Source organism: Phaseolus vulgaris, chromosome 11, assembly GCF_000499845.2.
Source record: "Phaseolus vulgaris cultivar G19833 chromosome 11, P. vulgaris v2.0, whole genome shotgun sequence".
Lineage (NCBI taxonomy): Eukaryota > Viridiplantae > Streptophyta > Magnoliopsida > Fabales > Fabaceae > Phaseolus > Phaseolus vulgaris.
Window position 1 is genome coordinate 26,437,912 of NC_023749.2, and position 26,014 is coordinate 26,463,925.

The following is a 26,014-nucleotide window of genomic DNA, read 5'->3' on the forward strand; positions in this document are numbered from 1 at the left end:
TTGTGTTTTGATATGTTGAAAACTTCTTTTACAATCAAAGGTCTATTAATTGATTGAAACACTTATGATATCTTTGAAAAACAATTTCATGTGTTAAAATTGTGTTTTGATATGTTTAATACTTCTTTCATTTACAATCTAAGGTTTTATAAACTAGGAACTATAAGAAAGTGAATATTCCGTATAATAATAGTTTAACAGTATCTTTACTATTGAAAACAAGCGTATTACTTAACTAAATGTTTGCAACTTGTTCTTTTCGATATTAATTGATTAAAAACACTTATGATATCTTTGAAAACCAATTTCATATGTTAAAATTGTGTTTTGATATGTTTAATACTTCTTTTACAATCCTAGCCTATTAATTGATTGAAACAATTATGAATATCTTTCAAAAACAATTTCTTGTGTTAAAATTGTGTTTTCATATGTTTAATATATTTTTTACAATCTAAGGTCTATTAATTGATTCAAACACTTCTAATACCTTTGAAAAACCGTTTCATGTGTTAAAATTGTATTTGGTTATGTTTAATACTTCTTTTACAATCTAAGGTCTATTAATTGATTGAAACACTTATGATATCTTTGAAAAACAATTTCATGTGTTAAAATTGTGTTTTGATATGTTTAATACTTCTTTCATTTACAATCTAAGGTTTTATAACCTAGGAAACTATAAGAAAGTGAATGTTCTGTATAATAATAGTGTAAAAGTATCTTAACTATTGAAAACAAGCGTATTACTTAACTAAATGTTTGCAACTTGTTCTTTTCGCTATTAATTGATTGAAAACACTTATGATATATTTGAAAACTAAGTTCATGTGTTAAAATTGTGTTTTGATATGTTTAATATTTCTTTTACAATCCTAGCCTATTAATTGATTGAAACAATTATGAATATCTTTCAAAAACAATTTCTTGTGTTAAAATTGTGTTTTCATATATTTACTATATTTTTTACAAGCTAAGGTCTATTAATTGATTCAAACACTTATGATACCTTTGAAAAACCGTTTCATGTGTTCAAATTGTATTTGGTTATGTTTAATACTTCTTTTGCAATCTAAGGTCTATTAATTGATTGAAACACTTCTAATACCTTTGAAAAACCGTTTCATGTGTTCAAATTGTATTTGGTTATGTTTAATACTTCTTTTACAATCTAAGGTCTATTGATTGATTGAAACACTTATGATATCTTTGAAAAACAATTTCATGTGTTAAAATTGTGTTTTGATATGTTTAATACTTCTTTCATTTACAATCTAAGGTTTTATAACCTAGGAAACTATAAGAAAGTGAATGTTCTGTATAATAATAGTGTAAAAGTATCTTAACTATTGAAAACAAGCGTATTACTTAACTAAATGTTTGCAACTTGTTCTTTTCGCTATTAATTGATTGAAAACACTTATGATATCTTTCAAAACCAATTTCATGTGTTAAAATTGTGTTTTGATATGTTTAATATTTCTTTTACAATCTTAGCGCATTAATTGATTGAAACACTTATGAATATCTTTGAAAAATAATTTCATGTGTTAAAATTGTGTTTTGATATGTTGAAAACTTCTTTTACAATCAAAGGTCTATTAATTGATGGAAACATGTACCATCCCGTATCCGAGCGTTGACTAAGTCAAGGTCAAAGTCAACGACTGGAGAGTCAAAGTCAACGCAAGGCGTCGCCTAGGTGGAGAGACGCCAAGTGCCAGCATCGCCAAGAGGAAGTGTCGCCAAGACAAGGCGTCGCCAAGACAAGACGTCGCCTAACCAGGGCGTCGCCAGATCAAACAGTGCTAAAGCAAGGCAATCACAGTGTGGTTCCCCGATACCCATGGGTAGGAAAGACCATGGAGGGAGCGACGCCGTGAGAAGGCCTCAGGTCCCGATAGCCCGGGGCAGCGATAAAGAGAAGGAAAAGGTGGCTTCAAGGCCATAGTGATAGCATCAGTGTAGGGCAGCCTAACTCGTGAAGTACCCCTGCCGCCCCAGAGACGCCTTTGGGACAGATACGACTCAAGAGGAAGGTCACGCCCAGGGTAGCCGGGTGCAGGGTACGAGAGGAAGGCAGATACGCTCTCAAAGTAAGTGACTAGATGATTGGGGGCATGAGTTGGCACCCAAAAAGTCACCCCTAGCGCAGTAGCACTCCGAGGCAGGAGGACTCACACGTAGAAACGTCCCCAGATGGGCAGAAACGCCCCCAGATGGGGTCACGGCGTCGTGAGGCCCTCCACGTGTACGACAGCCATGTCAGAATAGAGACACCCTTTAGTCAGGTGCCAGGTAATTAAAGTCATTCAATACAGTTTCCGTTTCGAGCATTCAGGTACTATAATGGCTCCCAAGCGTTTCAACGTCTTAAATGCGCTACGTTTTCTAATTAGATACGCCGATTGAGTGCGTTACATTTTGTAATTAAAGGCGCTTTAAGGCGCTTTAAATGCTTGGGTAGTTTAAATAGCGCTGGGAATGTTGGAAACGGGGTTCGAACTTTTGGCAAACTTACCAGAGAACTCTCTAGTTGCTTGCTCGTGCTTAAGGTTACGTACAAGGGACTGGGGAAGATTTTTGCCTGAGGGAGAAAAGACACACACATATACACAGTTATTTTTTACCACCTTCAGAGTGCCATACGCGGTGCTCAGAGACGTAGGTGAACAGTTTTGGTGTTTCTTGCTGGCTGACTTGAGCGTCAGAGTGCAAACGGCCGCTAGGGCGCCTCTTTGTCCTCTTTTTTGCAGGAATCCACAGGTAACCAGTGGGAAGGAGTCCCTAGCTGACGGTTGAGGTCGCGCACGAAGACGTTCCGGTCAACCGGACGGAACATTTGGCGCCCACCGTGGGGCCGATATAAAACATCAGTCCCATCACAAGTTCGAGAAAATCTACTAAGTCGTAGTAACGTTGGAGGAGGTTGGAGTGACAATGGCCCCCACCAGACGAAGTACAGCACGCGCAGCCCCAGCAGAACTGTCCATGCAACAGGTCCTGGAGATAATGAGGGGGCTGCAGCAGGACATGGCGGAGTCGAAAATGGAACAGGAACGCATGCAGGCAGATCTCGACGCCTCGCATGAGCGAAATGAAGAGCTCCACAGTGTAAATGAGGAGTTGCGCCAGGGCCTGAGAAATGATCGGAGGCGGCCTGGACATGACGAGATGGAGAACCATTCCCCACCAAGGGAGTTTCCCACTCCTTTCTCGCAGGAGATCCTAGATGCAGTGATCCCGAACACGTTCGTGGGGCCCAAGGTGATCTTCACCGGGATGGAGGAGCCAGAGACGCACCTTGCTGCATTTCACACACAGATGGTCCTGGTAGGCGATTCTGACGCTGCCAAGTTCAAGCTCTTTATGAGCACCCTGACCGAGATGGCTATGGACTGGTTCATCAGCCTTCCAGATGGTCATATCACATCTTTCCGCCAATTGTCACGATTGTTCAGGGAACAATACTTAGCAAACAAGGCCCCGCCGCTCGTCTCTTACGATCTGTTTGATGTGAAGCAGTATCAAGGGGAGACCCTGAAGGAGTATATCAATCGCTTCGGGGCCCAGGTCGTGAAGGTTGGTACGACAGAGGAGCCTATGATCGTGTACGCATTTGTGAAAGGCGTATGCCCCGGTCCTTTTGGAGAATCCATCATCCGCAACCGCCCTAGGACTTTCGCTGAACTACGGCGTAGGGCGGTAGAACATATTGCTTCTGAAGGGGAGGTGTGTGTGAAGCGCACCAGCATCGTACCCTCACGCCCGAGAGGACCGCCGCGAGCTCAACCTGTCAGGGTCAATGATACCACGACGGGAAGAAAGAAGCCAGAGGCGAGACGCCCCTATGAGGCCAGAAAGCCCTAGCCCCGGGGTCCAGCAGGAGGCGATCGCCCGGCCAGAGAAAGAGCGAGACCGGCGAGGTACAACTTCGTGGTTGAGTTGAAGGATTTGATCGCCGTGCCTAACATAGCTGAGAGGCTGAGGCGACCGGCGAAGACCGACAAGGTGTTGGGGCCTCGTAAAGACTCTTGGTGGTAATTCCACGAGGCTTTCGGGCACCACATTGATAATTGTCTGTCGTTGGGCTACCAGCTAGATGAGCTGGTGAGGACTGGGTTTTTGAAGGATTATGTCGCAGAGCCCACAACGACCGCCACCTTGCCGCCGCCGGCGGAAGAACCAGTACACGAGATGCCCGTGCTTGGTGAGGTCCACACCATTGCTGGAGGTTTTTCAGGCGGGGGACTCACCGCCTCCCAGCGAAAGAAATACGCGAGGGGGGTAAATTCGATCAAAGAGAGGCTCTCGGGGGAGCCATGGGAGTCGGATCTCGTGTTCACGAGAAGAGACCTCCGAGATGTGGTACCCCACGACAACGACCCCGTTGTCATCTCAGTCGTCACAGCCGGAAGGAAGGTGCACAGAGTGCTTGTCGACCAAGGAAGTTCGGCAGACGTCATGTTTCTGTCGACCTTTAATAAATTACGGTTGTCCCCCGATCTGTTGAGTCCCTATACGGGATGCCTGTATGGGTTCGGGGATAACTAGGTGGAAGTCCGGGGTTACCTGGAGTTGAGGACTACGTTCACAGACGGAGAGGCCTCCCGTACCGAAAGCATCCGGTACCTGGTCGTGAACGCCAACTCCGCCTACAATATTTTGCTGGGCAGGCCGGCGTTAAACCGTTTGAACGCGGTGTCCTCCACACGCCACATGAAGATGAAGCTGCTGGACCTCAATGGCCAGGTGATAGTCATCAGGTCAGACCAGGAGGAGGCAAGGAAATGCTATGAGAACAGCCTGAAAATGAAGAGAGGCGTGTTCATGGTGTATGAACGTCCGCCGAGTGCGGACACGACGATGATTGAGGCGACGCCCGCTGGGTCGACGCCTAATGAGGCCATACCGGAGAGGGCGATGCCCGAAGCAGATGCGCCTATGGAGGAAGGCCCCGACGACGCGGCGCCCGTGGAAGAGGCGGCGCCCGTCGAAGATGATAGCAGGGAACAGCCCGCGGCTAACGCCGTAGAAAGGGAGATTGGCGGCAAGACATTCAAGTTAGGAAGTTCGCTGAGCCCAGAAGAACGGGAAGGGGTGGCGAAAGTGATTTCACGCCACCTGGATGCCTTCGCATGGTCCGCCTCGGATATGCCAGGCATCGATCCCGATTTCCTGTGTCAGAGAAGGATAAAGTTCAATGAGGAACGACAGCAGGTGGTGAAAGATGAAACGCAGAAGCTGTTGAGTGTTGGCCACATCAGGGAGATTCAGTACCCGGAGTGGCTTGCCAACGTCGTCTTGGTGAAAAAGGCGAACGGAAAGTGGAGGATGTGTGTTGACTTCACGGACCTGAATAAGGCATGCCCAAAGGACTCGTATCCGCTGCCCAGCATCGACGCCTTAGTAGACAGTGCGTCCGGCAGCAAGGTGCTAAGTACCCTGGACGCCTTCTCAGGGTACAACCAAATCAAGATGCACCCAAGAGACGAGAACAAAACGGCATTCATGACTGAGACCTGCAGTTACTGCTATAAGGTGATGCCTTTTGGGATGAAAATGAGGGCGCCACGTACCAAAGGTTAATGGACAAGGTCCTGGCGCCAATGCTCGGGAGGAATGTGTACGCCTATGTAGACGACATGGTGGTGGCGTCGCAGAATAGGGCGCAACACATGGCGGACCTGGAGGAGTTGTTCGTCACAATATCCAAGTACCGCCTCAAGTTAAACCCTGAGAAGTGTGTTTTCGGGGTAGAGGCCGGTAAGTTCTTGGGTTTTATGCTCACAGAGAGGGGGATAGAGGCGAACCCCGACAAATGCGCGGCGATTATCGCCATGCGAAGCCCGACGTCGGTAAAAGAGGTGCAACAGCTGACAGGGCAGATGGCGGCGCTCTCGAGGTTTGTTTCCGCCGGAGGAGAGAAGGGGCATCCATACTTCCAGTGCCTCAAGAGAAACAGTCGCTTTGCATGGACTGATGAATGCGAAGCGGCTTTCATTAAGCTGAAGGAGTACCTGGCGACGCCACCGGTCCTCTGCAAACCGGTAGAGGGGCGTGCCCCTCCGGTTATATTTTACTGTAACGGAGCGGGCCATTAGTTCTGTGTTAGTCCAGGAGCAGGACCAGAGTCAAAAGCCCATCTATTTTGTAAGCAAGGCATTACAGGGAGCTGAGACGAGGTATCAAGCGCTGGAGAAGGCGGCGCTAGCGGTAGTGTTCTCCGCCAGGAGGCTCCGTCATTACTTCCACAGCTTTACGGTGGTGGGAAGAATGGTGCGCTGGGCGGTGGAACTGTCAGAATTCGACATCTAGTATGAGCCCAGAGGATCCATCAAAGGGCAGGTGTACGCAGATTTTATAGCGGAACTTTCGCCCGGAGGTGAGCAAGAGGTGGAAGTGGGCTCGCAGTGGCTGCTCTCGGTTGATGGCTCTTCCAACCAACAAGGGAGCGGTGCGGGAATAGTCTTGGAGGGACCCGACGGTATACTGATCGAGCAGGCCCTGCGCTTCGCCTTCAAGGCAAGTAACAATCAGGCAGAATATGAAGCCCTGATAGCAGGAATGCTCCTGGCCAAGGAGATGGGCGCGCAGAACCTCCTGGTGAAAAGCGACTCCCAGCTAATCACGGGGAAGGTGTCGGGTGAGTTCCAGGCGAAGGACCCACAGATGGCGGCGTACCTGAAATACGTCCAGTTGTTGAAGGGAGCATTTAACGCTCTTGAGCTGATACATGTCCCGAGGGAGCAGAATGCCAGAGCTGACCTGCTTGCAAAGCTGGCCAGTTCAGGCAAGGGGGGTAGACAGAGGACAGTGATCCAAGAGACTCTCAAAGCTCCGCGTAGATTCGTGGAAGACAACAGAGTGGATGTCCTCCAGATTTATGCAACAAGGGGAAGGCCGAGGAGTCATTGCTCTTTGACCCAAGATACGCAGAGGGCGCCCCGCATCAGCATGTACACAGAGGTGCCCGAAGGAGAGCGGATGCAGGTATGCGTGTTGACCCAGGGAGACACCTGGATGACGCCCTACAAGCGGTACATGGCGGATGGGACTCTCCCAGCAGAACCTGAGGAGGGTAAAAAGGTCAAAAGAAACGCCGCAGGGTACACCCTGGTGGATAGGGTGTTGTTTAGGCACGGTTTCACTCACCCTATCCTAACATGTGTAAGTGGCGACGAGTGCACCAGGATAATGGCAGAGCTACACGAAGGCATCTGCGGGAGCCACGTAAGGGGAAGGTCCCTAGCCTCCAAAGTAATACGCGCAGGTTTCTTCTGGCCAACAGTGAAAGAAGACTGCGCGCGACACGCCCGGTGGTGCAGACAATGCCAAAAGCACGCCGACTGGCATAAGGCGCCGCCAGAAGAATTGCGGTCCATATACAGCCCGTGGCCTTTCCATACATGGGGAATCGACATCCTGGGCCCGTTCCCACTAGCAATCAGGCAGATGAAGTATCTGATCGTCGCCATCGAATACTTCACTAAGTGGATAGAGGCAGAGCCCGTAGCACAGATCACTGCGCACAAGGTACAGCATTTTGTGTGGAAGAACATTGTGTGCCGCTTTGGCGTACCTAGGCGCTTGATATCCGATAACGGGACCCAGTTTGCCAGTCAGCAGTTGAGAAATCTGTGCGCTGAGGTAGGAATCAAACAGGTGTTCGCATCGGTTGAACACCCCCAGACCAACGGACAAGTGGAGTCAGCGAACAGAGTTCTGCTGAGGGGGTTAAAAAGAAGGTTAGAAAAAGCCAAAGGGGCGTGGGCGGAAAAGGTTCCAAGGATCGTATGGGCATACCACACCACGCCCCAATCCTCTACTATGGAGACGCCTTTCAGTTTGGTGTACGGGTCGGACGCGATGATTCCAGTAGAAATACATGAAAGCTCACCACGTTTTCAAAACTTTGTGGTGGAGGAATCCAATGAAGAGAGGTGGGTAACCTGGACCTGCTAGATGAGGCCAGGGAAGAGGCTAGAATAAAAGCTGAAGCGATGAAGAGAAGAGTAGAGCGGCAATATAGCTCTAAGGTAAAGCCGCGACAGTTTCAGGTCGGCGACCTAGTGATGAGGAAAGCTCACCCATACGAGTTGGAGAATAAGCTGTCTCCCAAGTGGACTGGACCCTTCAGAGTTACTGAGGCTAAGGGCAACGGTTCGTACAACCTAGAGTCTTTGGATGGAGGTCCTATCCCGCGTAGTTGGAATGCAGCCAACTTAAAATTTTATTTCAGTTGACTTATGTAAGCAGTATGTAACAATTTAGTTGAAGGGGACGCTCTTTTTCCCTCTCGGGGGTTTTTTAATGAGGTCACCCTAATAAAAGGTAAAACCAGTTTGAGAAAAAGAAGTGCCTTGGTTTTCAGCCTTTATCTTTCTCCGTTTGAAGTAATGTGATGCGTCGCCAAGAAAGAGGGCGTCGCCAAGAAAGAGGGCGTCGCCAAGAAAGAGGGCGTCGCCTTGATATAGAAAAGTTGTCGTTACAAGCAATGTTCGATACAATGGGAGTAGCACAAATGGAGCAAACACTACAGATCATGCAAAAACATGAACAAGCCATTTCTCAGTGGCCATCGGAATCAGCACTGGACGAAGGCGAAACCCCATTCCTAGCCCGCAGAGCTCGAGTAAGTCGTGTCCTCCTCTTTTGGTTTATTTTCGAACCTGCACCAAGGGAGATAAACGTGTCCGAGACACCATGAAGCAAGACGTACACAGTTAGAAAGCAATGAAGGCCGAAGTTTCTAAGGCAGCGACTCTTACATATGTACTTTTCGAGAGTTCCAGCATTGAACTCCAAGCTGATCAAAGTAGCAGAGTCAAAACCTCCCGCCTCAGGAAGAATCTGGCAAGCTATTTGATCACTTGGAGCCAGCTTCTTGAAGGGTTTGGTTTTGAGGGCCCTCATCTCTCTCACCCAGTACAGCGGAAACCCATCCAGAGCGTCGGGAACAAGATCAGTACGATAGATCTTGAAGAACCGGCCTTTCCACCCGGTGAACGAACTTTGGAAGGGTGTGAGGAGAACTGATGGAAAAACGATCTTCTTCTAGTAATGATCTTTGTAATTTCTTCTTTGGATGAATGATGAAGGAGATATGATGAGCGGAAGCATTAAAGAAACTCAAGAGGAGTTTCCATGGATTGAAGTGGAGTAGGAATTTGTGAGAGTGAGAGGTGAGGCCAACTCACTAGGAAAGAGTCTAGGCTATGTCTTGAAGGAGACTAACCTAGGGAGAACTTAAGAACAAGTAGAATGGCCAAAATTAGGCAACATTTCATTACTAATTCCAAGTTAAAGAAATACATGTACAAGAGACTCCTATTTATAGGATAAAGTCTCTCAAAAACTCTCAAATGAGAGTGTGACAAGTGTCACCACCTTATTGGTGCAAATCCTCTCCATTAAGAAGAAGACATGTGGAGACTCATGCCTTCCTTGCCTACATTTCTATTTGCACCCCTCTTTTACTATTTTACACATTACATTGTTTTCTATTCACATCTTTCTCTACTTTGGCCCAAAATACAAGGCCCAAAACTTCCTAACTACTCTATACAATTTTTACAAGGCTAAGAAGAAGAAAAAGACTTTACAAACTCTTCATTAAAGCTCGATCTTCGTCTATCTTCTTGGCCGAAAGTTTTGAGGCTGGACGGTTTCCATCATCCCCTCCCTCTTGAAAAGGATCTGTCCTCAGATCTGAATGATGCTCAATGACAGCAACCTCTGTTTATTTGATGGTTTCCTCCTGGGTCAAATGTCAATCTGCAATAAACATCAAACAAACATGAGATAAATTTCCTTTTTAGAAGAAAATTAAAAGAAAAGAAAACTAAACAAAAATAAGTCCCCTTTTCTTTAAAATTCTTTTTAAAGAAAAACATAAGGCCCATTTCAAAAATATTTTTGTTCACTTTGTGTTGTTTATTGCCCAAGCTAGGCAACAACATCACAAAGTGTTGTTTTTGATCTTTTTGTGAAGAAGAATGAGCATTATATAATTGAAAAGAAGAGTTCAAAGTATTGCAATCCACCTTTAAGGATTCTTTCTCAACCATGCTTTCAGGGGGTGTCATAAAAGACTCTTCTTCTTTGTGGGTTTCCTCTTCTTCTTCCTTTTCAATCAAACATTCTTCTGTATTTTCTGTGGAGGAAATATTTATATCTATATTTGGTTCAGCTCCAAACATAGATTTTTCTTCAAGCACATCCTCACAAGGGTTTTTGTACCGCCCTGGTGGTCGGGTGTGATGACGTGGCATCCTGCTACAGTATAGGCGTGTGGACAAGGCGCCAAGTTGGCAGAAGGGAAGGAAGTCGGGGGGCTCGCGTAGTCGCCAGTTGTTATATTGGCGTGTTCTGATCTCCAGCTTACCAGAATCGGCGATCACCAGGTTAAGGATAAAGTCGCCAGATGTAGATTCAGGCGACCTAGTCATTGGAGATCGCCAGAGCAAACACATCGCCAAACATGAAGAAGAAGCAGATTATGAAGGCGGCCGGCGAGACCACAGGGAAGGTGTATGAAGGCCCCTAACTCGCCAGTTCAAGTAGAGATCGCACTCCCAAGTTAGCTATGCACTGGGCAGTACCATGCATAAGTAACTTAGCCAAAATGAGAGTAGAAGCAGCACCAAGTCAAGGAGCCTCCAGATGATGGCACGTGTACAGTTGGATGCGAGCCACGTGTCCAAATCTGTAACTGCCAGGAGAGAGAAAGCCACCAGGTATATAAGAGTTCTTAACGAACTTTCTGAGGTACGCACGTTCAGTTCATACACTTTACGCTTGCGAGTTAGAGCTGACTGTGAGAGAGGATTTGCACGGTTCTTGTTCTCTTAGTATTTGGTGATACCGTCACTGACTTGAGCGTTGGAGTGCGATCGGCCGCAGCGGCGCCGTACTGTTTCTTTGCAGGTTCTTGAAGTAGATCCCGAAGAGGAACGGAGGTGAGAAGCGGTGCGCACGTCGATCCCTTGACGAGGCAGTTTCCAGCATTCCGGTCAACAGGCAGGATCATCAGGCGCCCACCGTGGGGCCGTGTAAAACTTGCTCCCATCCACAGCGTGAGTTCGTGGAAGTTTCCGAAGTTTTCTGCGTGGTTGTGTGCTGGTGCAACCATCATTCGCGGTTTGTCTGAGTTTCGTTCGGTGAATTTGCGTTTTGTACTGTTCGTTGGCTTTTCGATCGGTGGAGTGAGGTTTCCTGCTGTTTGCGCGTGATTTGTTCGGTGGAGTTTGAGTTCCTTCGCTCGATCGGTTGTTCGAAGGGTGTCTGGTGAAGTTGTGGTTTTCTTTGAAGGCTTACGGTGTTCTTGAGTTTTCTTGCGCAGTTTTGCGCTGTTTTCTCCGATTGATCGCTGATTCGATCGTGGTTGAAGTGTTGTTCGCGGCATTCCTGTGATTCGCTGAAGTTCATGAGAAAAATGAGAAGCAATCGATCAAGTCCGGTTGCGCCCGTGGCACCTGTCGCTGCTGAAGGCGCTGCTGCCATGACCATGGCGCAGATGGCAGAGATGATGCGCTCGTTGCAGGCAACTGTGGAAGCCTCACGCGTAGAGCAGGCGAGAATGCATGAGGACCTGGTCGCCTCTCGCGCCAGGAACGAGGAGCTCAACAAGATGATTGAGGAGCTGCGTCAAGCTCTTCAGGAGCAGCAAGGGCGTTCTGCCGCGGAAGAGGTTGCGCCATCGTCGCCACCTCGTGTTTTTCCCATGCCTTTTATTCAGGCGATCACGGACACGCCCATTCCCGCGAGCGTGGTTCCGGTTAAGGCTGTTTTCACCGGCGTGGAGGATCCTGAGGCTCATCTCACCACGTTCCATACGCAGATGATGCTGTCAGGAGGGTCAGACGCCGTCTACTGCAAGATGTTCGTGAGTACGCTCCAGGGAACAGCGTTAGAGTGGTTCGTGAGCCTGCCTAACGGCCACGTAACCAATTTCCAACAGTTCTCGAAGATTTTTGTCGAGCAGTACATCGTGAATAAGGCACCGCCCAGGGTGTCTTATGATTTGTTTGATATAAGGCAGTACCAGGGAGAGTCCCTCAGAGAATACCTGAATCGCTTTGGAGCGCAGATGGTCAGATCGCCGGCCAAGGATGAAGAAATGCTGGTCTATGCCTTCAAGAAGGGCGTGCAGCCAGGACCATTCTGCGAGGCCTTGATCAGGGCTCACCCTGCGACGTTTGCTGAAGTCAGGCGACTTGCGGTGGCTCATATCGCTGACGAGAATGAAGTCGCTGAGAAGAGAGGAATCGTGGCTCCCGCCAGGCCACGCGCCCAGACCAGGATCCAGCCGCAGAGGGTGCTGGAGACAGCAGCGGCGGCCAGGAAGGACCAGAGGACTCGCCATCCTTACGATAGGAGGAACAAGGGTAGGAGCCAAGCGCGCCCGCAGCCAGCACGCCGGGAATACAATCGCCCGCCTAAGCACAAGTTTGTCATGGGACTGGCGGATCTGATCGCCATTCCTAACATATCTGCTAGGTTGAAAGCGCCTGAGAAGATGGGCGACAAGGTGCTGGGGTCAAAGCCGGATGCCTGGTGCGAGTTCCACCAGTGTTTTGGCCACACTTTGGACTCGTGTTTGTCTTTGGGATATCAGCTCGACGATCTGGTTAAGAGCGGGTTCCTAAATGACTATCTGCTGGACAGGAGGACGGGGGGAGCGTCGAGTTCCCAGCCAGCAGGTGGAGAAGCCCAGCAACACGAGATGCCTATCCACGGGGAGATCCACACCATTGCAGGGGGCTTCTCGGGTGGTGGATGCACCGCATCGCAGAGAAAGAAGTATGCGCGATCGGTGATGACAGTGGATATGTTTGAAGACCACTCGCCGGAAGTGGACATTACGTTCACCAAGCAGGATCTTCGGGACGTTGTGCCTCATGACAACGATCCCATAGTCATTTCGTTGATTACGGCGGGAAGGAAGGTCCACAGAGTTCTGGTGGACCAAGGAAGCTCGGCAGACGTGATGTTCTGGCCAACCTTCACGCAGCTAGAGTTGCCCCTTGACCAGCTAAGGCCCTATGGAGGGTGCCTATATGGGTTCGCTGGTGACCAGGTGGAGGTCAGGGGGTACATAGAGCTGAGAACCACGTTTACTGATGAGGCTGGGTCGAGGACGTAGAAAATCAAGTACCTCATCGTAAACGCCCCTTCAGCATATAACATCCTGTTGGGAAGGCCCACGCTTAACAGGATAGGCGCCATTCCGTCGACTCGGCACATGAAGGTGAAGTTGCCGTCTATGGAAGGGGTGGTGATCACGATCAAGTCTGATCAGAAAGAAGCAAAAAGGTGCTATGAGAATAGCCTAAAAAACAAAAGATCGGTGAGTTATGTGACAACCACCCCACCTCCCGGTGTGAAGCCCAGGTCGACGGTAACAGAGGAGGCCGCCGGAAGAGATGTGGTGATGGTGGACGCTGAGCTGGGCGAGAGGAATACTGGTCTGGAGGAGGAAGAGGCGCGGAATCGCCCTGAGGAAGCGAGGGAGCAGGGATCGCCAGGGCGGTGATCGCCAGAGAATCCAGGCCTAAACCCGTCGAGCAGTGGCTCGAAAAGGAGATCGGAGGAAAAATCTTCAAGCTGGGAAGATCTCTGGAGGTCGATCTCCAGGACCAGATCGCCAAGGTGATTGAGCGGCATCTGGACGCGTTTGCATAGTCCGCTTCGGACATGCCCGGGATTGATCCCGACTTCTTGTGCCATCATCTGGCGATGGACAACATGGTGAGACCGGTGCGACAGAGAAGAAGAAAATTCAACGAGGAGAGGAGGCAGGCGATTAGAGATGAAACACAAAAACTCCTCGCTGCAGGCCATATCAGGGAAGTCCAGTACCCTGAATGGCTGGCAAATGTCGTGCTGGTGAAGAAGAGTAACGGGAGATGGCGCATGTGCGTCGATTTCACCGACCTGAACAAAGCTTGCCCAAAGGATTCGTATCCTTTGCCAAGCATTGATGCCCTGGTCGATAGTGCTGCAGGGTGCAAGTTGCTGAGTTTCCTGGACGCCTTCTCGGGATATAATCAGATCAAGATGCATCCCATGGATGAAGAGAAGACAGCCTTCATGACGGAGAGATCGTGCTACTACTATAAGGTGATGCCATTTGGGCTGAAGAACGCGGGGGCCACGTACCAGAGGCTGATGGATCGGGTACTTGCACCAATGCTGGGAAGGAACGTGCAAGCTTACGTCGATGACATGGTCGTGACCTCGTTGGAAAAAAGCAAGCACGTCGCAGACTTGGAAGAATTGTTCACGACGATCGCCAAGTTCAAGTTAAAGCTCAATCCGGAGAAGTGCATTTTCGGCGTGGAGGCTGGAAAGTTTTTGGGTTTCCTCTTGACTGAAAGAGGAATAGAAGCCAACCCAGACAAGTGTGCCGCCATCTTGGCGATGAGGAGCCCAGCCACGGTGAAAGAAGTCCAGCAGCTAACAGGTCGGATGGCAGCCTTATCTCGCTTCGTGTCAGCTAGCGAAGAAAAGGGACATCCCTATTTTCAATGTCTGCGGCGCAATAATAAGTTTGTTTGGACGAAAGAGTGCGAGGAAGCTTTCGTCAAACTGAAGGAGTATCTAGCGAGCCCGCCGGTTCTGTGCAAACCGCTAATGGGAATCCCTCTCAGGTTGTATTTTGCTGTAACTGAGAGGGCGGTAAGTGCGGTGCTCGCCCAGGATCAAGATCAGGCTCAGAAGCCTATTTATTTTGTGAGCAAGGTATTGCAGGGCCCCGAAACGAGATATCAGGCCCTGGAGAAGGCTGCGCTGGCTGTGGTGTTTTCGGCGAGGAGGTTGCGCCACTACTTCCATAGCTTCACCATACTGGTGATGACCGATCTGCCCATTCAGAAGGTCTTGAAGAAGCCTGACGTTGCGGGAAGGATGGTGAAGTGGGCTGTAGAGTTGTCAGAGTTTGATATTAAATATGAGCCCTAAGGCCCGATCAAGGGGCAAATCTTTGCAGATTTCGTGGTTGAGCTCTCATCAGAGGCGACGCGGGTTGAAGGAGACGATTTCCGTTGGGTACTTTCTGTGGATGGATCGTCGAACCAGCAGGGTAGCGGTGCTGGAGTCATATTGGAAGGGCCCAACGGCGTGCTGATCGAACAATCTCTGAGGTTCGCCTTCAAAGCCAGCAACAATCAAGCAGAGTACGAGGCGCTGATCACCGGAATTTTGCTGGCCAAGGAGATGGGAGTTAGGGTGCTGATGGCTAAGAGTGACTCGCTGCTAGTCACGGGGCAAGTAACAGGCGAGTTCCAGGCTAAAGATCCACAAATGGCGGCTTACTTGGCGTATGTGCAGGAATTGAAGAGTTCCTTTGCCTCCTTTGAAGTAGTGCATGTGCCCAGAGAGCAGAATGCCCGAGCTGACTTGCTTGCCAAGCTCGCCAGTTCAGGCAAGGGGGGTAGGCAGAGGACGGTGATTCAAGAAACTCTGAAGACGCCGAGGGCATTTGTAGTCGATCACCTGGTCCTTCAGATAAGCAAGTCGACGGAGAGAGCAGCGAGAAGCCATAGGTCCTTGACGCAAGAAACTCTGAGATCGCCGAGAATTAGAGCGTGTCGAGGAGAGAAGGTGAAAGTGATGCAGGTCTGCGCCACCCATGAGCCAGACACTTGGATAACACAGTACAAACGGTGCCTGGCAGATGGCCTCCTCCCACTGGATCCGACTGAGGCTAGGAAGGTAAAGAAGAATTCCAGCAAGTACACATTAATTGATGGCAATCTGTACAGGTTTGGGTTCACTCACCCACTCCTGGAATGCATACACGGCGAGAAGTGCACGAGAATCATGGCGGAGCTCCACGAAGGTATATGCGGAAGCCACGTTGGGGGTCGAGCTCTGGCCGCGAGAATTCTCCGTGCAGGCTACTACTGGCCGTCAATGAGAGAAGATTGCAAGAAGCATGCCCAGTGTTGCAAACAATGCCAACAGCACGCCGATTGGCACAAGGCACCTCCCGAGGAGCTGAAGTCGATCTATAGCCCTTGGCCGTTTCATACTTGGGGAATCGACATCCTGGGACCTTTCCCACTGGTGATCAGGCAGATGAAGTACTTGGTGGTGGCGATTGAGTATTTCACCAAGTGGATTGAAGCGGAACCAGTGGCCCAGATCACCGCACACAAGATCGAAGGTTTCGTGTGGAAAAACATCGTGTGCCGGTTTGGAGTGCCTAAACGCCTGGTGTCGGATAATGGGACGCAGTTTGCAAGCCACCTGTTGAAGAAGCTTTGCGAAGGAGTGGGAATTCAACAAGTGTTTGCATCCGTCGAGCACCCTCAGACAAATGGCCAGGTGGAGTCAGCCAATCGGGTGTTGTTGAGAGGTTTGAAGAGAAGGCTTGAGAAAGCCAAGGGAAGTTGGGCTGAGGAGGTGCCCCGTATAGTTTGGGCGTACCACACCACCGAGCAGTCAGGAACCCATGAGACCCCGTTCAGCTTGGTCTATGGGTGTGATGCCATGATTCCAGTAGAGATCCAGGAGAGCTCGCCGAGATTCCAGAACTTCGTGGAGGAAGACTCGAATGAAGAGAGAAGGCTGAACCTGGATCTACTGGATGAAGTCAGGGAAGAGGCAAGGTTGAAGGCTGAAGCCGTGAAGAGAAGGGTCGAACGAAGATACAATTCGAAGGTGATGCCAAGGCAGTTTAGAGAGGGCGATCTGGTGATGAGGAATGCCCACCAGTACGAGATGGAGAATAAACTGTCACCCAAGTGGACTGGACCGTTCAGAATAACCGAGGCGCTCGGGAACGGAGCCTACCGCTTAGAGACGCTGGAAGGAGGGGCGATTCCTCGCACCTGGAACGCCACACACCTGAAGTTGTACTATAGTTAAGAGCTTTGTAAGTAAAGACAAACACAAAGTCATAACACAATGTCTCTGATGAAACAGTTTGAAAGGGGGCACTCTTTTTTCCCTAAGGAGGGTTTTTAATGAGGCCACCCAATAAAAGAAGAGTTTTTGAAGTATAAGGCGTTTTCTGGTTGCATGTTTGCTGTTTTCCAAAAGTTTTGAAGAAAGACCTTGTCACTTGTAAGTGATTTAAGGCAAGAAAAGATATGTCGCATGTTTTCCAGTAAAGTTTTTTAAGTCCTCATCGTTTTTCGGCGATTGGAGGCATCAGTTAAAGTTTTTAAGTCCTCATCGTTTTTCGGCGATTGGAGGCATCAGTTAAAGGTTTTAAGTCCTCATCGTCTTTCGGCGATTGGAGGCACCAGTTAAGTTTTTAAAGTCCTCATCGTCTTTCGGCGATCGGAGGCACCAGATGAAAGACCTCAACGCCCTCGCGCGTTTTGAGGCAAGTTAAAGACCTCCTCGCCGTCGAGCGAGTGCAGGCGAGAAAGAGTAAAAGTCCTCCTTGTTTCTGGGGGCGAGAAGATGTAACCCCTGGGGCAATGTAGAGGCACCAGTAAAAGTCCTCCTTGTTTCTGGGGGCGAGAAGATGTAACCCCTGGGGCAATGTAGAGGCAAGATAAAGACCTCCTCGCCGTTGAGCGAGCGCAGGCGAGAAAGAGAAAAGGTCCTCAGTGCATCCAGGGGGGAGGAGATGTACACCCTGGGCAAGTTGAGGCACCAGATAAAAGTCCTTCTCGCCGTTGAGCGAGTTCAGGCGAGTTAAAGACCTTCTCGCCGATGAGCGAGTTCAGGCGAGTTAAAGACCTTCTCGCTTACATGCGGGCTTAGGCAAGATAAAATCCTTCTCGTCTCGAACGAGTTCAGGTATGGTGCAGAGGGTGGAAGAAGTTTGGAAGGTGGCTAAGGTAGGTTCGAAGAGAACGCCTAGTCACCCGGTCTTTCGTTCTGAAGTTCAGGGAGGTAAAGAAAGATCCCAAAAGGCGTTTCTACCCCCATACAAAGAAACTATTGCCGAAGCATGAGGCCAGGAAGAGGCTGATACTACCAAGAGTTCTTGGCGATCGGGAAGAATTCAAACAGCGGCGAGAAGGTTAAAAGACCTGTTTAATGGAGCAGGTCGGATGGAGCGTGTTTAAACCAGCAACTGAGTTACAGTTCGTTGCTTGAAGGGTATTCTTACGATAAGGTTAGTTGCCTTAAGAGTACAAGTTGTGTAAAGTGATTATTGCTTAAGCTTGAAGCAGTTCGAAGCAGTTAAGTCAAAAGTCGTGTTTGCAAAATCGTTAAGTTAAATCCGACAAAGTTGAAAATGCAAAGAAGGTTAAAGTGCCTAAAGAAGTCAGGAGAGGGGGTATCTAAACTTTGTCATTAAGATAAGCATCTGTTAAAAGCACATATACGCGAAGTTTATTACAAGGTATATCCAAGGGAAATCCTAAAAGTAGCAGATGGAGAAGAGTTGATTAGTCTTCAGCAGGAACGACTTTTCCATCTACTACTTCGTTGTTCAGCGACACCAGGCTGAGATCCAGGTCGGGGAATAGGCAAGCAACTTGTTCCCGAGTAGCTTCGAATCCAGCAGCCAGAATCTGAGCAGAGTTTAGCTTGAGTTCTTCAATTTGCCCCTGAAGTTCCTCAATCCGCTTCTTGAGGTCTTCAGTTTGCTCTTTTAGCTCTTTATTCTGCTGCTCCAGCTCTTCAACCTGTTTTTTGAGTTGTTCGTTGGTCTCTTGAGCCTGGAGAAGATCTTCAGTAATCTTCTTGGATTCCGATTGTGCTTGGGCCAACTCAGCAGCCACCTTTCCCTTCTCTTTGTTGGCCTCGACGAGATCAGCCATGGCGTCGTCCCTCGCCTTTTCTACTTGCCCAAGTAGTTTCTCTCGGTCGATCGACCTCTGCTCCAGTTTTTGCACCTTAGCGGCGTCAGCTTTCATAAGAGCCTCCAGGTCAGCCGCCCTGGTGCGAAGAGGCACGATCTTGCTCTCCAATTCGATTTTCTCTTGGGCAAGTTGATGAACCTTGCGGCGAAGGTCAGTGGCCTCCTGGCGCGCCAATCTGAGCTCGGTGCTCATTGCGTCTTCTACTCGGGAGTGTTCCATCTCCGCGAGCGTCAGATTGGCGGACAACTTCTCCACCTCGAGCCTCATGGTGCTGTTTTCGGTTCTGAGGTTGAAGAGGTCGTCTTGGAGCCTCCTGGTTGAGCCTTCCACAGCCCTGGTTATGATCGCTGGGATATCCTCTGCTATGGTTTTCAGCTTGGCAGTTAGAGGCTCCCACATCCTTGTGACCTCAAGGGGAAGGTTTGCGACTTGGAGAGGCACCAGGTGGGCCGGTTGTGGGTTCTCGTCGCCACCTTCCTTAGCAGGTTCTTCAGTGTTTGCTTCCTGGCGTGGCGACGGGATCGGGGATTCGGTGATCAGAATCGGAGAGGTATGAGCAACCTCATCCCCGATTGGAACATTTTCTGCAGCTGAAGCGTTTGAAGGGGGGCCCCCTCCAGCTGACACATAGGGCGTAGAGGCGCTTGGGGGGTCCTCCAGGAAATTTGGCTCTTGGGCCTCAGCTGCAGGTGGCGCAGTGGCCAGTGGAACCGCTTGGACTGGTGAAGGAGGAGCCTGTGGTGTTGGCGATGATGGAGGAGGAGCGGGCGTCGATGGTGGTGTTGAGGTTGGAAGAGGGGGTGGAGCAGGTGGTGAAGAGGGTGCCACCCTCTTCCTCTTCGTAACGAGGCCATCCTCGGTGACCTCGTCATCCTCTTCTTCCTCCTCATGGATGACTTGAGGGGCTTTTCTTTTAGGTCTCTTAAGGACCAGTTTTTTGCGTTGGGCGGGTTCCTTGGGTGGTGATCGCCCGTGGACGATGGCAGACCCCACCACCGAGTTGGGTATCGTTTGGGAACCTGTCGCCAACCTGTGGTTTCGGGCGAGCACCTTCAGTTCGGCGAGCATGCCTTTGCCCAACATGTTGTCTGCATGCAACGAAAATGCATGGGTTAACTCAAGGAAACAAATAAGTGCATAAGGTAGTAAAACAGCAAAGCAGATGATATGTGCAGGAAAGGTAAAACCAAAGTCTTGCGCATAACGCACAAGACGCCCAGAAACAGCTAAACAGAAGTAGTATCAAAGCAATTATAGTTCAAATGTCCTAACCTATTTGAATGTCTAGCTGATCTTCGTAGAATTCGAAGCTGATCAAGGTGGTGGTAAGGAAAGTTATGTTGGCGTCCGCCACCCTTTTCCAGAAGAGACAGAGGTCTCTGTCTAATGCCCCCATGCTGTCAGGACTTCTGGGCCTCCTGAAGCAGCTCTTGGACTCCTTCTTTCCCTTGTCCACCCAGTACAAGGGGAAGCCATCGAGAAGGGAGGCGTCCTTGTCATTTGCACGTACTTGAATGAATTTCCCCTTCCAGTCTTTGTACGATTGCTGTAAGATGGTAAGGATGGACCTCCCAGCAATCGCGTTCAAGCTGATCCACAGGCGGTCTCCTGGATGCTTGGCTTCGAAGAGGAATAAGAACACGTCCACCGACGCGGGCAACCCCAGGTGGTCGCACATTACTTGAAAAGCTCGAACAAACGCCCAGCTGTTGGGGTGAAGCTGGGCGGCAGCAATGTTGAGCTCGGTCAGAAGTTCCCTCTCGAATCGGGTGAAAGGGAACCTGAGCTTGACCTTCTTGAATAGAGTCGTATAGACAAAGCAGAAGGGCCCGTCGGCGCTCACTTTGTCATCAGCACACACGGGCAGATCGGCGGGGCAAGGCAGCACCATCATCTTCTCGTCGTGCTCCTTGTGAAACGATTGATAGATCTCGTCCCCCTTAGTCAGCCGCAAAACTGCTCCCGCAGTGTTCACGGAGGATGTCTCCCTCAGAAGGGTCGAGTTGGCCCAGGGATACAAAGTTTTGAAGTCGGGCAGGGGAACGGGGGCTCCTCCAACGTTAGGTGGAGTCGCCTGGGCCAGGACAGGTTGGGAAGACGCAGGCCTCTCAGCCTGTGAAGATGAAGCGCCACGAACTTGTGTTGAGTCGTGTGCTTGTGAAGGAAGGTTTCGTGCTGAAGGAGGAGGGTTCGGGGTAATCTTTGTGCGAGTCATGATAGCAGCTGCAAAGGAAGAAGAAAGGAAAAATGATCAGGGGGTTACAGAGGCTGACTCGATCATAGAAGGAAGGTAAAAAACGAACGAATATAGGTTCGTTGCGACGATTAACGAAGCCCTAAGTTGCGCAGAAGGAGAAATGGAAAAACAACCCAACAGCGTATGCACCAGGCAGTTACAGGATGATGCGAATCGGTGAGAATGCAAGAGAAACCAACAGATGAAGGAAAGTAGGTACCTTTCGATGATCAGGAAGACGATGGAGGAAGATGGTGATCTAGAGCGTTGAAGAGCGTTGAGAGTTTTCACAGAGGGAAGTTAGAGCGTTGCAAGCACGAAGGAAGTGATGGAACAGTGGAGCGAAATGGGTTTAAGGGTTTTTCGAAATGGTTTTAGGAAGCGCAAACGGCAAATGAAGAGAGCCGTTGATGAAGCCACGTGTCGAGCGATGGGTGAAGGGTTTGGTGGAGCGTCAGAGCAGCAAAAGGTACAACCGCTTGGAATTCTGCGTCAGTGCCACGTAGATCGGTGTTGACGTAGGCTCTTTCAGTCTTTTCGCTAGACAAGTCTTCGCTTAAGACTGGGGGGCTTGTGTACCGCCCTGGTGGTCGGGTGTGATGACGTGGCATCCTGCTACAGTATAGGCGTGTGGACAAGGCGCCAAGTTGGCAGAAGGGAAGGAAGTCGGGGGGCTCGCGTAGTCGCCAGTTGTTATATTGGCGTGTTCCGATCTCCAGCTTACCAGAATCGGCGATCACCAGGTTAAGGATAAAGTCGCCAGATGTAGACTCAGGCGACCTAGTCATTGGAGATCGCCAGAGCAAACACATCGCCAAACATGAAGAAGAAGCAGATTATGAAGGCGGCCGGCGAGACCACAGGGAAGGTGTATGAAGGCCCCTAACTCGCCAGTTCCAGTAGAGATCGCACTCCCAAGTTAGCTATGCACTGGGCAGTACCATGCATAAGTAACTTAGCCAAAATGAGAGTAGAAGCAGCGCCAAGTCAAGGAGCCTCCAGATGATGGCACGTGTACAGTTGGATGCGAGCCACGTGTCCAAATCTGTAACTGCCAGGAGAGAGAAAGCCACCAGGTATATAAGAGTTCTTAACGAACTTTCTGAGGTACGCACGTTCAGTTCATACACTTTACGCTTGCGAGTTAGAGCTGACTGTGAGAGAGGATTTGCACGGTTCTTGTTCTCTTGGTATTTGGTGATACCGTCACTGACTTGAGCGTTGGAGTGCGATCGGCCGCAGCGGCGCCGTACTGTTTCTTTGCAGGTTCTTGAAGTAGATCCCGAAGAGGAACGGAGGTGAGAAGCGGTGCGCACGTCGATCCCTTGACGAGGCAGTTTCCAGCGTTCCGGTCAACAGGTAGGATCAGTTTTCTAGAGAAGATAAAATGTTATCGATATCTGATTCAACTCGAGAAAAAGAGTTTTTTTTACTTTCCTTTTTCTCATTCTTTTCTTTCTTTCTGACAAGAGCTTGGAATTTTTCTCTAAACTCTTTGTCTCTTCTAACATATTCTTTTTCTCTGTATATAAAATTTCTTCCTTTTTCTAGAAGCTCTTTCATTTCTTCTCTAAGCTTTTTGTTTTTCACATATGAAGGTGGAACAAACTTTCTTCTCATACACATCTTCAATTCATCCCAATTCAATATTTCTGATTTTCTACCAATTCTAACATCTGCTTCCCTTTGTATCCACCAAGACCTAGCATATTCTTGAAAACTTAGGGTAGCCATGGAAAATTTTCTAAATTCATCCAATTGATGTTTTTCAAAGATTTGATCAACTTTTGTTTCCCATTCTAAATATGCTTCAACATTTTTATTTCCATCAAAGTAAGGAATGTATACTTCAGACTCAGTAGAATAATATAAACTTCTAGGCTCAAAACACATCCCTTCCTTTTTTTTATAATGAGGATTATAAATCTTTCTACTATGACAAGAAGTATACATAGACATATTAAGCTTTGTATTTAAAAGATTTTTCATAAGAAGGAAAGTGAGTTTAGCACACAAGGTAAATTCCCAGGAAAGAGAGGTGGGTCACAATGGACACTCTTAAGTACCAAGTCTTTCCTAGCCAGAACTTATCCCAATGCACTTCACAAATCTCCTTCCAATGAAAACTTCTTCAACACAAACAAAGAGTTTTCTAAAGAAAGAAACTAAAAGAAAGCTTTTAAAATCTAAGAATTTAAATTGCAAAAATTTAAACTAGACGACTCCTAATGGTGAGGCTTGTAGGCACTTGTGAACCTTCAAGACACACTCACCGTCTAAAGCGTGTATCTAATAAGAAAATTAAAGAAAACTTGTAGGAGATGGAAGAACACCAAAGGCTCTTCCAAGACACCTAAAGTAAAGATAATGGCCAAATTACAAAACAATTGAAATCACACAAAATTTTAAAAAATAATCTTCAAAGTTCTCTTCTCTTTTCTCACAAGTGTTTCTCTCCAAGCCTTTACTTGTTTGTCCTCCAAAGGTGAGTACCCCTTGCAAAGTCCTTTGCCTTCTCTTAGGATGCTACCTAGAAGTTAGCTCAATTCTCACAAAGAACAAATTCAAGGTATATTCCACTTCAAGAGGTCAATAATAAAAGCAATAAAAGCTCAATTTGAAGAGTGAAACTCAAAGGAGATTAGAGATGACAAACACAAAGATTATCCATAAAATCAAGACAAGCAAGAAATTAAAGGTTTTCAAGAAAGTAAGCACTCAAAAGAAGCACCTAAAGATTGGCACTAGAATGATGAAAATTCTTAGTAGACCATGAAATCCAAAATGTTGCTGCCCAATGTAGCTTGGTCCAAAGAACTCAATTCTCGCGGGTCCCGCGCTAAGGAACTCCAATTGCCAAATTTCTCACCAAAATTTACGCTCCCTCATTATTCAACAAATTGCATTTAACTTTAAAGCATGGGTCCCACCGTGTGATTGCAAATTCCAGTAGCTGCCAATACACACTTCTAATTACTCAACACATAAGTAATTTTTGGTTAGTTAAAAGCACCCACAATCACGCTTTCACCAATTCAACAATTTTCAATTTGCTTTCACTGATTCTACTTTAATTTCTTCAATTAATTGCACACCTTGCTAGTACTTGATTCACCTGCACCTTCGGCACACCATTTCTCATCAAATTCTTCAAATTTACGGACCCCACAATTCACTGCATCAGCTTCAATCAATTTGTAATTCACAAATTGAATTCAAATGTAGACATACTTTTTTTTTTATTTAATTAAAATCTGCACCAAAATGATCAACAATTTCAAGCAATCAAATCTGAATCAGAATAGCTAGTATGAAGACCTACGCTTGTCAATTACAATTTCAAAATTCACCAACAGCTTCACTTTGCCAATTTCACAAGCTAAACCGGAAAATTCTGCATCAAGACTTGCACCAGTAAAATTCTTGCTTCAACAAAATTGAACCAATTTAGTTTCCGCACTTTGCTTTCTCTATCTCACTTTTCTTGCATTCAATGAGGCAATTTTAATTAAATCTCTGGATCAATACACCAACCAATTATGCGCCGGAATTTTACTCAATTAAGCATTGCATCGTAAACACCAATTATGAACCAAATGATGCAAACAATTCAAGTCATCATACTACATCACAACATCGTGATCAATTCATCAAATAGTTTCAATGCACAAAATTATACCACCAAATTTTACTAATCAAAAGAGAAACTGCACACCAATTTCGAAACCAATCACCGCTGCATCAATACCAGAAACATCAAGGGAAACACCAGAATTTATTAAAAAAAATTGAATGAATCTAATTTTTTTTTAATTCAATTAGGCAAATAAACCTCCACTACACACATGCATACTCCAGCTGCTGCCAAAATTTAAACTACAGAGGAATTTAAGCAAACAACTTATCTGCAGTTCTTGTTTACGTAGTTGCAAAACCAAAATTCTCACTAAACAATACGAACTCCAGCTTCAATTGATTTTGGTTCTGCACTCCAAACTGCTCTGTTCAACGCAGATGCCAAATTTCACTCTAATTCTAGAAATCATTTGAATGAAACACGCACCGATTCAAAATGAACAAATTGCAACCCACCGTTCACCTATTCTCCGATTAATCTTCTCCAAAATCGCTCCACAATACGAAGAACAATGAACGCAAAAGGTAGAACCAAAAATCTTCGGAATCGGAAGTGAAAGCGGAAGAAGAACTTACATGAATCAATTCATTCTTCACTGCTTTAATTCTTCTATTTTCAATTCACCAGACCAACTCGATCGTGATTCAAACAGATTTCTCCGGTCGTCTTCTCCGTTCACCGATTTCACTGGAAAACGCCACTGTCGTTTGCGATTCCTCCGTTCACAATTCCTCCGCGCGCGATTCCGATTTAGGTCATCGGAAATCACAAACCTCCGTTTTGCACCGTTACTATTCTTTGATCAATCTTCGCACACCGATTCAAAATGAAGCCGAAGAAGAAAAATGATGCAGAAGATGAAGAACAACAATGCAAATCGCAGAGAAAATTTTCAAGAATTGATCCTGCCTGTTGATCGGAACGCTGGAGACTGCCTTGTCAAAGGATCGACGTGCGCACCGCTTCTCTCCTCCGTTCCTCTCCGGGATCTACCTCAAGAACCTGCAAAGAAACAGTACGGCGCCGCTGCGGCCGATCGCACTCCAACGCTCAAGTCAGTGACGGTATCACCAAATACTAAGAACAAGAACCGTGCAAATCCTCTCTCACAATCAGCTCTGTCACTCGCAAGCGTAAAGTGTATGAACTGAACGTGCGTACCTCAGAAAGTTCGTTAAGAACTCTTATATACCTAGTAGCTTTCTCTCTCCTCGACATGCTCTAATTCTCGGCGATCTCAGAGTTTCTTGCGTCAAAGACTTATGGCTTCTCGCTGCTCTCTCCGTCGACTTGCTTATCTGAAGGACCAGGTGATCTGCTACAAATGCCCTTGGCGTCTTCAGAGTTTCTTGGATCACCGTCCTC

The 26,014-nt window shown here is 47.8% G+C and overlaps 1 long non-coding RNA gene across 1 annotated transcript; it reads right to left on the reverse strand.

The window, feature by feature from the left end:
* Nucleotides 1–23,189: 23,189 nt before the first annotated feature.
* LOC137827703 (uncharacterized) lies at nucleotides 23,190–25,787 on the reverse strand. Its single transcript, XR_011083771.1, has 2 exons — nucleotides 25,105–25,787; nucleotides 23,190–25,013 (listed from the first exon to the last, which is right to left on the reverse strand). It is a non-coding gene; the product is annotated as an uncharacterized lncRNA (long non-coding RNA).
* Nucleotides 25,788–26,014: the final 227 nt, after the last annotated feature.